Genomic DNA, 8,124 nt, shown 5'->3' with positions numbered 1-8,124 from the left:
TCCAGTATCACACCATGCCATGATTGCCAATAAAATATCGCGTTTTATGATTCTGTTTGTTCTATGAGTTAAGTACGATAGTGTAATCTTGGGTTGTTGAAAAACTACTGAGTGTTTAAGCGGAAATTGAAACAAATGTCTTTTACTTTAAAATAATATTACTAAACTAAATATAAGCCATGTTGAACGATACCCTTGTGCCATTTTTCTGGATATGCCATAATCCTCTTTCTGTAGAACTTTCCTTCCCTATGGCTTGTGAATGAACAAGATGATTAAGTGATTGTTGCATCCCTCTATTGAAACTGAATTAACACCAATAAGGAAGTTACGCAGAAAGCGAGACAGGTTAAACATGTGTGTAGTCCGGCGTTATCATGGTGGCAGGCAACGCCATCTTTCAATTCAGTTAAGTTCACCCATTCAGTTTTTTTTAATGGCTTGTTGTAATTCTGTTAACGTTGACAGCAGAGGTACGAATTAGCCGTTTCGCCACGCTGAACCAACTCATAAAGCCTTTCTAAACCCAAAAAAGCACCTAGAGTTACCTTCTTAGTTGCCAGTCTGAGCTTTGCTACAGATCGTAGAGTACATTGTTTTTATTTGTACGTGATCTGTTTCTCGCAGTTCGTGATGAAACACTTTAGAAGTGGCTGTTTTTTTGTGTATACATGAAACCTCGCGAGTAGAAATACAAACGAGTAAATTATTCTACATCAGTTCATGTAGCGCCCAAATATCGAGCTTCTTTTTGTCGTCAGCTTTGTTTAAGTGATTTAAAACCATTTGGTAGTGATGGTACGCTCGGTGATGTTATGGCAATTCATGTGTCAGCATTGCTCAATTTTATGGTCATATCATTAACGTTTTTGAACCACTACAAGGATTTTCAATTCCAGATTTCAACAATTTTCCAGAATGAAAGTGACAAAATCATCTTTGAACTATTTCTTCTAAGAACGCATTTCAACAATAAACAGAAAATTTCTTTTTAGTGTGTCTGGGCAGCATTTATGTCTACATCGTAATAAAATTGTAAAACATAGTAATTTATTTTCAGAAATTTCACCCATATTTATGGCGCTGTATTTTAAATATGAAAAAGGTGTTTCAACAAAGCTTTCAAATGCCACACGATGCCGACCTGACGCCACCTATTTTACTCGAGATACATAACTTGAAAGCCATCTTCCTAGAAAAACTGGCGATACGCTTCGACAAGTCAATATTAGATTAGATCATATTGTTAGATGATGGCTAATAAAACTGGATTACGTAGAATTTTACATATTTTTAATAATTTTTTTCTTAATATCCACACCTTATTCAAGATGGCTAATTCAAACTTAATAATCATTATATGTTTAAGAGGAACAATGTTCACGCGATATTTTTACGGGACGCTAAAAATCTTTATTAATGGTTCCGCGATAATCGAACGTTAGCAAAACCATAAAAATAATCTTAATGTATTCACTTATATCAGGTAACCCGATTATTAATTCAAGAATCATACAGATTTCCCCTATTGGGATCTATTAACTTGAAGTTATACATCAGTATTTAATACAATGCTTTCAATCAATAATTATAGTTACCGGCAAACGTGAATTTTTCACAAAAACTAATAACTCTTGATTTCTATTCTCAAATGAATCCACAATTTCTATATAGACGTAGCATTTTAATCCAACTTTTAAATTCTGATAGTCAATTGTGAAGGGAATTCGCTGTTGCATTAGACATTATTTGCTACCTATCTTAGACAAGAGTAGTTAAGTATATACTTCTGCGGACTAGTCTTATAACGATGGCTTATATATTAATCACATCGGTTACGGCAATAACGTCTACCAAGCAAAAATTCTGTACAATTTGATCTTCGTACAAAGAAGGACTATAAAGTAACTTGAATATTCTATCTAAGCATTGATATGCCGTCTCCGGCGTGGTCTAGTGGCTAGGATTCCTGGTTTTCACCCAGGCGGCCCGGGTTCAATTCCCGGCGTCGGAAAAATTTTGAAATCTTTTACATTTCAATATAGTGCTTTGAGCGTTATCTTTATTTATAATATACATGCACAGTTTTACCACAGATCGTGGCCATTATCATCGCATAACTGGAATACACTTATATACCACGGTATTTAAAAAAAGAAAATCTAATAATTAGTCCTACATGTAATCATTAGAGAAATGTTTGCTAACGCTGTGCATGTAACCACAGTATTTTGAAATGAATTTTGTAGTTTATTCTATGTAATAGTGACTGCCGATAACCATTTTTACCGGTGATATTAATAGTGAAGGCAATCCTTTGGTGTTTTTCGAGTCGTGTTGTCTTACACGCCAGAGTACCTAATCCTATATTTATAAAAGTTATGGGCCGGCTTATCTATTTGATTACGTCTGCCGAAAGATAATGCTCATCGCGTATTGTTGGACATGGTCTAACACGCTGATTTGTGAAGTACATATTTCCCGCAGTCAAGCGATAAGGCTCACGTTCCATTAGATATTAATGTATTTGTTCAAAATTAAGTTCTGATATATATTTTGCTTGATTGCGTATCTATTAATACAGAACGGTGCTCCGTTTTATTGCTTTGAATTGTGTAATCGCCATAGGTCTTCTAAAATACTGAACAGTGTTGTAAAAGTAATCCGTCGTCAAGGGTATAACGTCGACGTTAACATATCAATATTCAATTCAAATTTTTAATGGTATTTGCAAGGAAATCATGTTTTTTTCTTTTTGTACAATGACTCAGTTATGTTCAGCTAATTTTATTATATTAAATGAATTTCAAACTATGCCTAAGTGCTATCTTTTTTCCGCCATGCACAATTACTTTGTTCAAACGGTGCGTAGCATAAATTAATGTGTTGCTACTTGCACATACTTGATATTTGACGGGTATTTGTTCTACGACAAGTTATATGAAATTAAATTTTGATTTTACTTGCAGGTATACGTGCTTTTCCCAGGTCACATAATGAATTGAAATGACTCAGACGACGGTATGGCCGAGTGTACTAGTAAAGGCTTGAGAGCGATTGCTGTACCCAGTTAGAATGGCCGAGTGGTCTAAGGCGGCAGATTTAAGCTCTGCTCCTCGAAAGAGGGCGTGGGTTCGAACCCCACTTCTGACACAGGAATTTTTGTAAAAGAGTCTTATGAAGTGTTTTAATTTCTTGTAAAATTCGCCACGACGTAGGTAAAATAAATATATATAGAGAAAGTAGTAAGTGAAGTTGTTTGTAAGTGCGAAGTACAAAAAGTGCTGTCAGTTACATAGGGGTAATGTCTGAATTTGTACGACGCGAAGAATCACCCGTTGAGTTTTTTTTTTATTACGTACGTTTGGATTTCCAATTACAAACCTACTGTAAAATACCCAAACCATATATGTAAACTATGATTCCATCTAGAAATAACTGCAACTAAAGTGGAGATGCCGGGGATTGAACCCGGGGCCTTTCACATGCGAAGCGAACGCTCTACCACTGAGCTACATCCCCTACGAGTGGTTCGTGCGTCTCCCAACTCAAGTCATGGGCCAGAAACGTCTGTAAAAATAATATAATATTGAATACTTGATTACATTATCTAGTTCTGAACAAAGACGCATCGACAAAGGAATACTCCTCTAGCTGCACATCAAAATTAAACGCGAATTTTGTGATATGCATAGAAAAGGGTGGACCATGGTTATAGATATAATTTATATCTATAATATAGGTTGTAGGTATGATATTGAAGATAAATAAGATAGATTGGTAATTGTTTGAAGTTAGATAGCGAGTACTCTATATTACTAACTGTTGTAGTTAGCTACGAAACAGCCGGCGAGTAAATGCGGTGCCTGTTAGCATTAGCCTGCACAGAACGCTACATTAAACGGTTCAATAATCCAAGACCATTGTAAAGGCAGTTACGATTCGAATATCTAGCTTAATATTACAGAATTTTTGGTTTCTTAATTTAGTTTATTTTTTACTTTTTATCTGGAGAAGTGGAACCAGCTATTTGAGGTTCATTTGTTCTGAAACTATTTTATTCAGATTTAAAGTTTTCACACGTTTCATAGCTTACTTGTCGCAGCATCACTTAAATACGAACTAAACTTTCCATAACACAGACGACCTGTTAGCAGCACATTATCTTATGCCTAAAAATAAGAGGAAAATGTTTTCCAAAAAATTGCCCCACACTGATAACGTTTTTCTCGGTGTGGGTCAACGTGGGGATGTAGCTCAGTGGTAGAGCGTTCGCTTTGCATGTGAAAGGCCCCGGGTTCGATCCCCGGCATCTCCACTTGTTTTATCGTTTCTCTTCGAAAGCTGTATTTAAAGCTGTATTTTTACCCTGTGTACTGGAACAAATGCCTCAAATCTCAGATTCGCATCAAATGATAAGATATTAGATATACCTCTTGGAAATATAAGCACTTTACACAGTTTTCGACTTAGCATGAAGGCTAAAGTTGCGGCAATTTAGTAATCCCTGATTAAGTGGCGATTCTCCTAGCGCATGTGATATATATCCATGTGAGCTTACTAAAGACATGCGAATTTATTTTTGTCCTTCTATAAATGCGTAACAGCGTAAATTTGTCGTTTTCAATAGATACTCATTAATGCATCCTGGATGCGATGAGTCGCCAAAACATCATTATGCCATGAAGACTGCTACCTCGAGGTACCTCCGTGAATGGCTGATTCGTGCAGTCATCACAGAGGGCGCTGCGTCCTGATTTAAAGAGTTTACCGCTGTTTTCGACGGCCTATAGATACTCATTGTTGCTTGCATCGGTGACGTTTTTAAATTAGAACGCAGCGCCCTCTGTGATGACTGTACGAATCAGCTATTCACGGATAGCAGCCTTCATGGCATAATGATGTTTTGGCGAACCACCGTAATCAGAATGCGTCAATAAGCTGAAAAATGTTGCATCAAAATCATTTAGTTCTTTAAACGTAGTCCATGGAATGCATGAGAAACTATTCTTTTTTTTTGTAGAATGCTAGAAAACATCATTCAAGGGGGTCGGTGCTCGTGGTAGCGTGGCCGAGTGGTCTAAGGCGCTGGTTTTAGGCACCAGTCTCTTCGGAGGCGTGGGTTCGAACCCCACCGCTGCCAATAAAATTTTACTCAAATTTAATTTTTGGTTTAAAGTTACTGTCGCGCAACTTGCATGTTTATAAAAGGATTAGATAACTTGTGTAAACGAAGAATATTTTTATTGAGCTTACATATTTTACGTATAGCATAGGATAACTTCTGTTAGATTAATTATTTGTCATAAGATAATGTTCGAAGGAAAAGCCGGATGTACACTTTTCTTCTGGACGAAGCTCAACGGTATTTCCTTCAGGTCCTCGCAAACTTGAAGCGGCCTTCAATTTACTTGGAAGACTAAATTTTTCCATTATTCAGCCCACTTATTTTCCTTTGTTATGTTCTACTCAGCTTGTAGTAATACTACGTCTTACCTTCCGGCCAGCAAGTTCACTGTCAAATCACCAGGTTTTTTAGGTCTTACCCTATCCAATCTAACTTTAGCCAAAAACTGCGGATAACCAACTCCAGAGCCGGAAGTCATCAGACAGTCAAGGCCGACGGTTAGCCAGGAAGAAAACTAAACCAATTTTTACGTCTCGTTATTATATTGTACACCTCATAATCATTGACAATGAAATTGATTTTTGTTTTTCATTGTTCCTTTTTTTTGTCAGGCTGAGGGTGCACCTCACACTGAACTGTTTTGTCGATGCTGTCTGTTTGAAAAAAAAAACCGAAAAAAGGCGAGAGAGCTAGGGAACGATAGCGAACATCTCTATAACAGACGTAGGCATAGTGGTTTTCGTGACATATTTGTGAGTGGCCAACATAGAGAGAAGGCTCAAGTAACGACAGGCCGGTAAATTCGTTGCTGGTTATAATGTAACCTATATATATGCATGAGGTGAATCATGCATATATAGAATGAAAGAGTAATGCAGTCACGGGACTAACTACATTGTCGTCACCATTAGTAGTAAATACATATAGCGGGAACGGTTGATAGGGCGGCCCCGTCACGTGTGAATTCGACAAGCTTGTTTGCACGTTATTATTGCTATATATGCACGAAATTAATTAATAGTTAACGTAAAAAGAGGTGTAACAATTTGATATAGCCAATGTAAATAATATGGAAGAGAGCAATGATATATTGTAACAAAATGTATTCTGCAGTTTTTCAATAATAATAAGGATGAACAAACTCTGTACGAGGCACTTTGTTTGAAAAGCGGAACGATCTTTCTCTCATTTGACAGATTACGCATTAGTAAGTTATTAGTTATTGTAGCAAAAAAATAAATTCAAGTAATATTTTATTTTTTGTAGAACGTGACTCCTTAAAAGGGTTATCTAAATTGTATTGTATCAAAGTAGTTTTTTGGTATCTCTCTTTTTGGTGGACATTCACATGGACAGCGATACAAAAACGTATGCAACTCCTTTTTTGAGAAAAATTGCCAAGTAAAATCCATGATTTTAGTAATTTCTTAAATTGAATTAAAATATCTATTGAAGAATTATTGTTGAACGATTGGATGACGAAGATACGTTTGACTTTTCATATTCAACCGTTCGTGCTTGAAGATAAAAATTCACTGCGTAAAATTTAGGTAAAAAATTTTCGGTTAACGCTCTCTAGAGTAGGATTTAAGAGGACAGTGTTTATTGCACAGACCAGTTTCATCTAAGATCTAATTAATTAACAGATTATCTATTAATCGCGAAAGAAGCTATTTTAATTATGGATTCAGCCGACGGGGTCAAAGATGCAAGACAAGAAATCTCCTGAGACAGGACCGGGTCGCTAACACACACGTAAATACCATCCTTATCCTTTAACGGTGCCAGCGCTCCCATAAGGTAGAATGTTTAGTTTACTAAGCTCTATGTTTGCTTGAAAAATTGGTCATAAATTTTGAAGCCTCACAAAGACTTCACATTATTCGGACTGTTCTTCGAAGTGTCAATTCACTCCGTCTACTTAAAATTTCGACCGATGTAATCGTTTATTCGATGCTTGCTCATAGCCAGTTATTTAATTTGTAAGAATACCACAATTTTTAATTTAATTAAATAAGATCACCATTAGCATTTTAGAATTCGTACTGGAAAAATAGAGGACAATACCCATACTTGCTAGCAACAAAGAGGTGTTCCTTTTTTGACGAATTACTTCGGATAATATGTATCGCAGTAAATAAATAGTTTTAATATTTAGAAAAGCGAGAGGATTTTTTGCCTTTGAAAAAGTCTGTATATCTGCAAGTATTTTATTGTCTAGCAGTCTGTAACTATATTTAGATCGATGTACATTAAATTTTTGTACCGTTTTACAACAGCAAAATGAGCGCTAGTGAAAATTCATACGGTCAGTTGTGGATAACAAAAAATAGGCCATGCTGCCTGTTAGATGAAGTATGATCTTACCGTAGTAAAACTGAATCTATATATACAAAATCTAATTTTCATTGTTGGAAAAATAACGATATACCGTGCTAAATGCTGGCAGTGTTCGTATGCATATCAGTATATGTAAGCTCGCTTAGTTTGAGGGTGTACAGCTACTCAGAGCGTTAGTCTAAAGACTCTCCCTAGGTATCCATAGAGCCATATGTAGCTTAGCAGTTTTTTAGAGCGATTAAACCAAGCAATAATCAATGTAACTCTCGAGATTCCGATAAACGGTCACACGAAACAACTTAGCTGCTTATCATAACATACAATAGCAGTATACTATTTAGAGCTACTTTTTAATATTCGAAAGATCACCAATTCCCAGTGAGCACACGCATTTAGCCTGGGCTCTCACAACAGCCCTGGCTACCCATATCACAACGGTAACAATGCTATTTCTATATTCTTTTACAGGTGTTTAGATGCTGATTGACAGCGTCTTTTGTGCGCGTCCCTTTATATGAGAAAAGGTAAAAAAAAACCGCCTTTTTTTTTATACTCGACTTGCGCTGCGGGTTCGCAGCTGTGGCAGAAGCAGCGTTCCAAAGGAATCTGTACGGGGCAAGGACAACGTCGCTTACCACAGTAAGGACCTCTGTAAG

General features: G+C 36.5%; 5 non-coding genes across 5 annotated transcripts; 4 read left to right on the top strand and 1 right to left on the bottom strand.

Annotated features, from left to right (window-relative positions):
• The first annotated feature begins 1,942 nt into the window (after positions 1 to 1,942).
• Positions 1,943 to 2,014, top strand: TRNAE-UUC (transfer RNA glutamic acid (anticodon UUC)). Its single transcript has one exon. It is a non-coding gene; the product is annotated as a tRNA-Glu (tRNA).
• A 1,055-nt stretch (positions 2,015 to 3,069) lies between these two features.
• On the top strand, positions 3,070 to 3,153 carry TRNAL-UAA (transfer RNA leucine (anticodon UAA)). Its single transcript has one exon. It is a non-coding gene; the product is annotated as a tRNA-Leu (tRNA).
• Positions 3,154 to 3,450: 297 nt separating this feature from the next.
• Positions 3,451 to 3,522, bottom strand: TRNAA-CGC (transfer RNA alanine (anticodon CGC)). Its single transcript has one exon. It is a non-coding gene; the product is annotated as a tRNA-Ala (tRNA).
• Positions 3,523 to 4,246: 724 nt separating this feature from the next.
• TRNAA-UGC (transfer RNA alanine (anticodon UGC)) lies at positions 4,247 to 4,318 on the top strand. Its single transcript has one exon. It is a non-coding gene; the product is annotated as a tRNA-Ala (tRNA).
• Positions 4,319 to 5,061: 743 nt separating this feature from the next.
• Positions 5,062 to 5,143, top strand: TRNAL-UAG (transfer RNA leucine (anticodon UAG)). Its single transcript has one exon. It is a non-coding gene; the product is annotated as a tRNA-Leu (tRNA).
• Positions 5,144 to 8,124: the final 2,981 nt, after the last annotated feature.

The sequence above is a fragment of the Varroa jacobsoni genome, unplaced genomic scaffold (genome assembly GCF_002532875.2).
Source record: "Varroa jacobsoni isolate VJ856 unplaced genomic scaffold, vjacob_1.0 contig00300, whole genome shotgun sequence".
Lineage (NCBI taxonomy): Eukaryota > Metazoa > Arthropoda > Arachnida > Mesostigmata > Varroidae > Varroa > Varroa jacobsoni.
The sequence above is the reverse complement of the archived record's forward strand: the minus strand, read 5'-3'. Positions and strand labels throughout refer to the sequence as shown.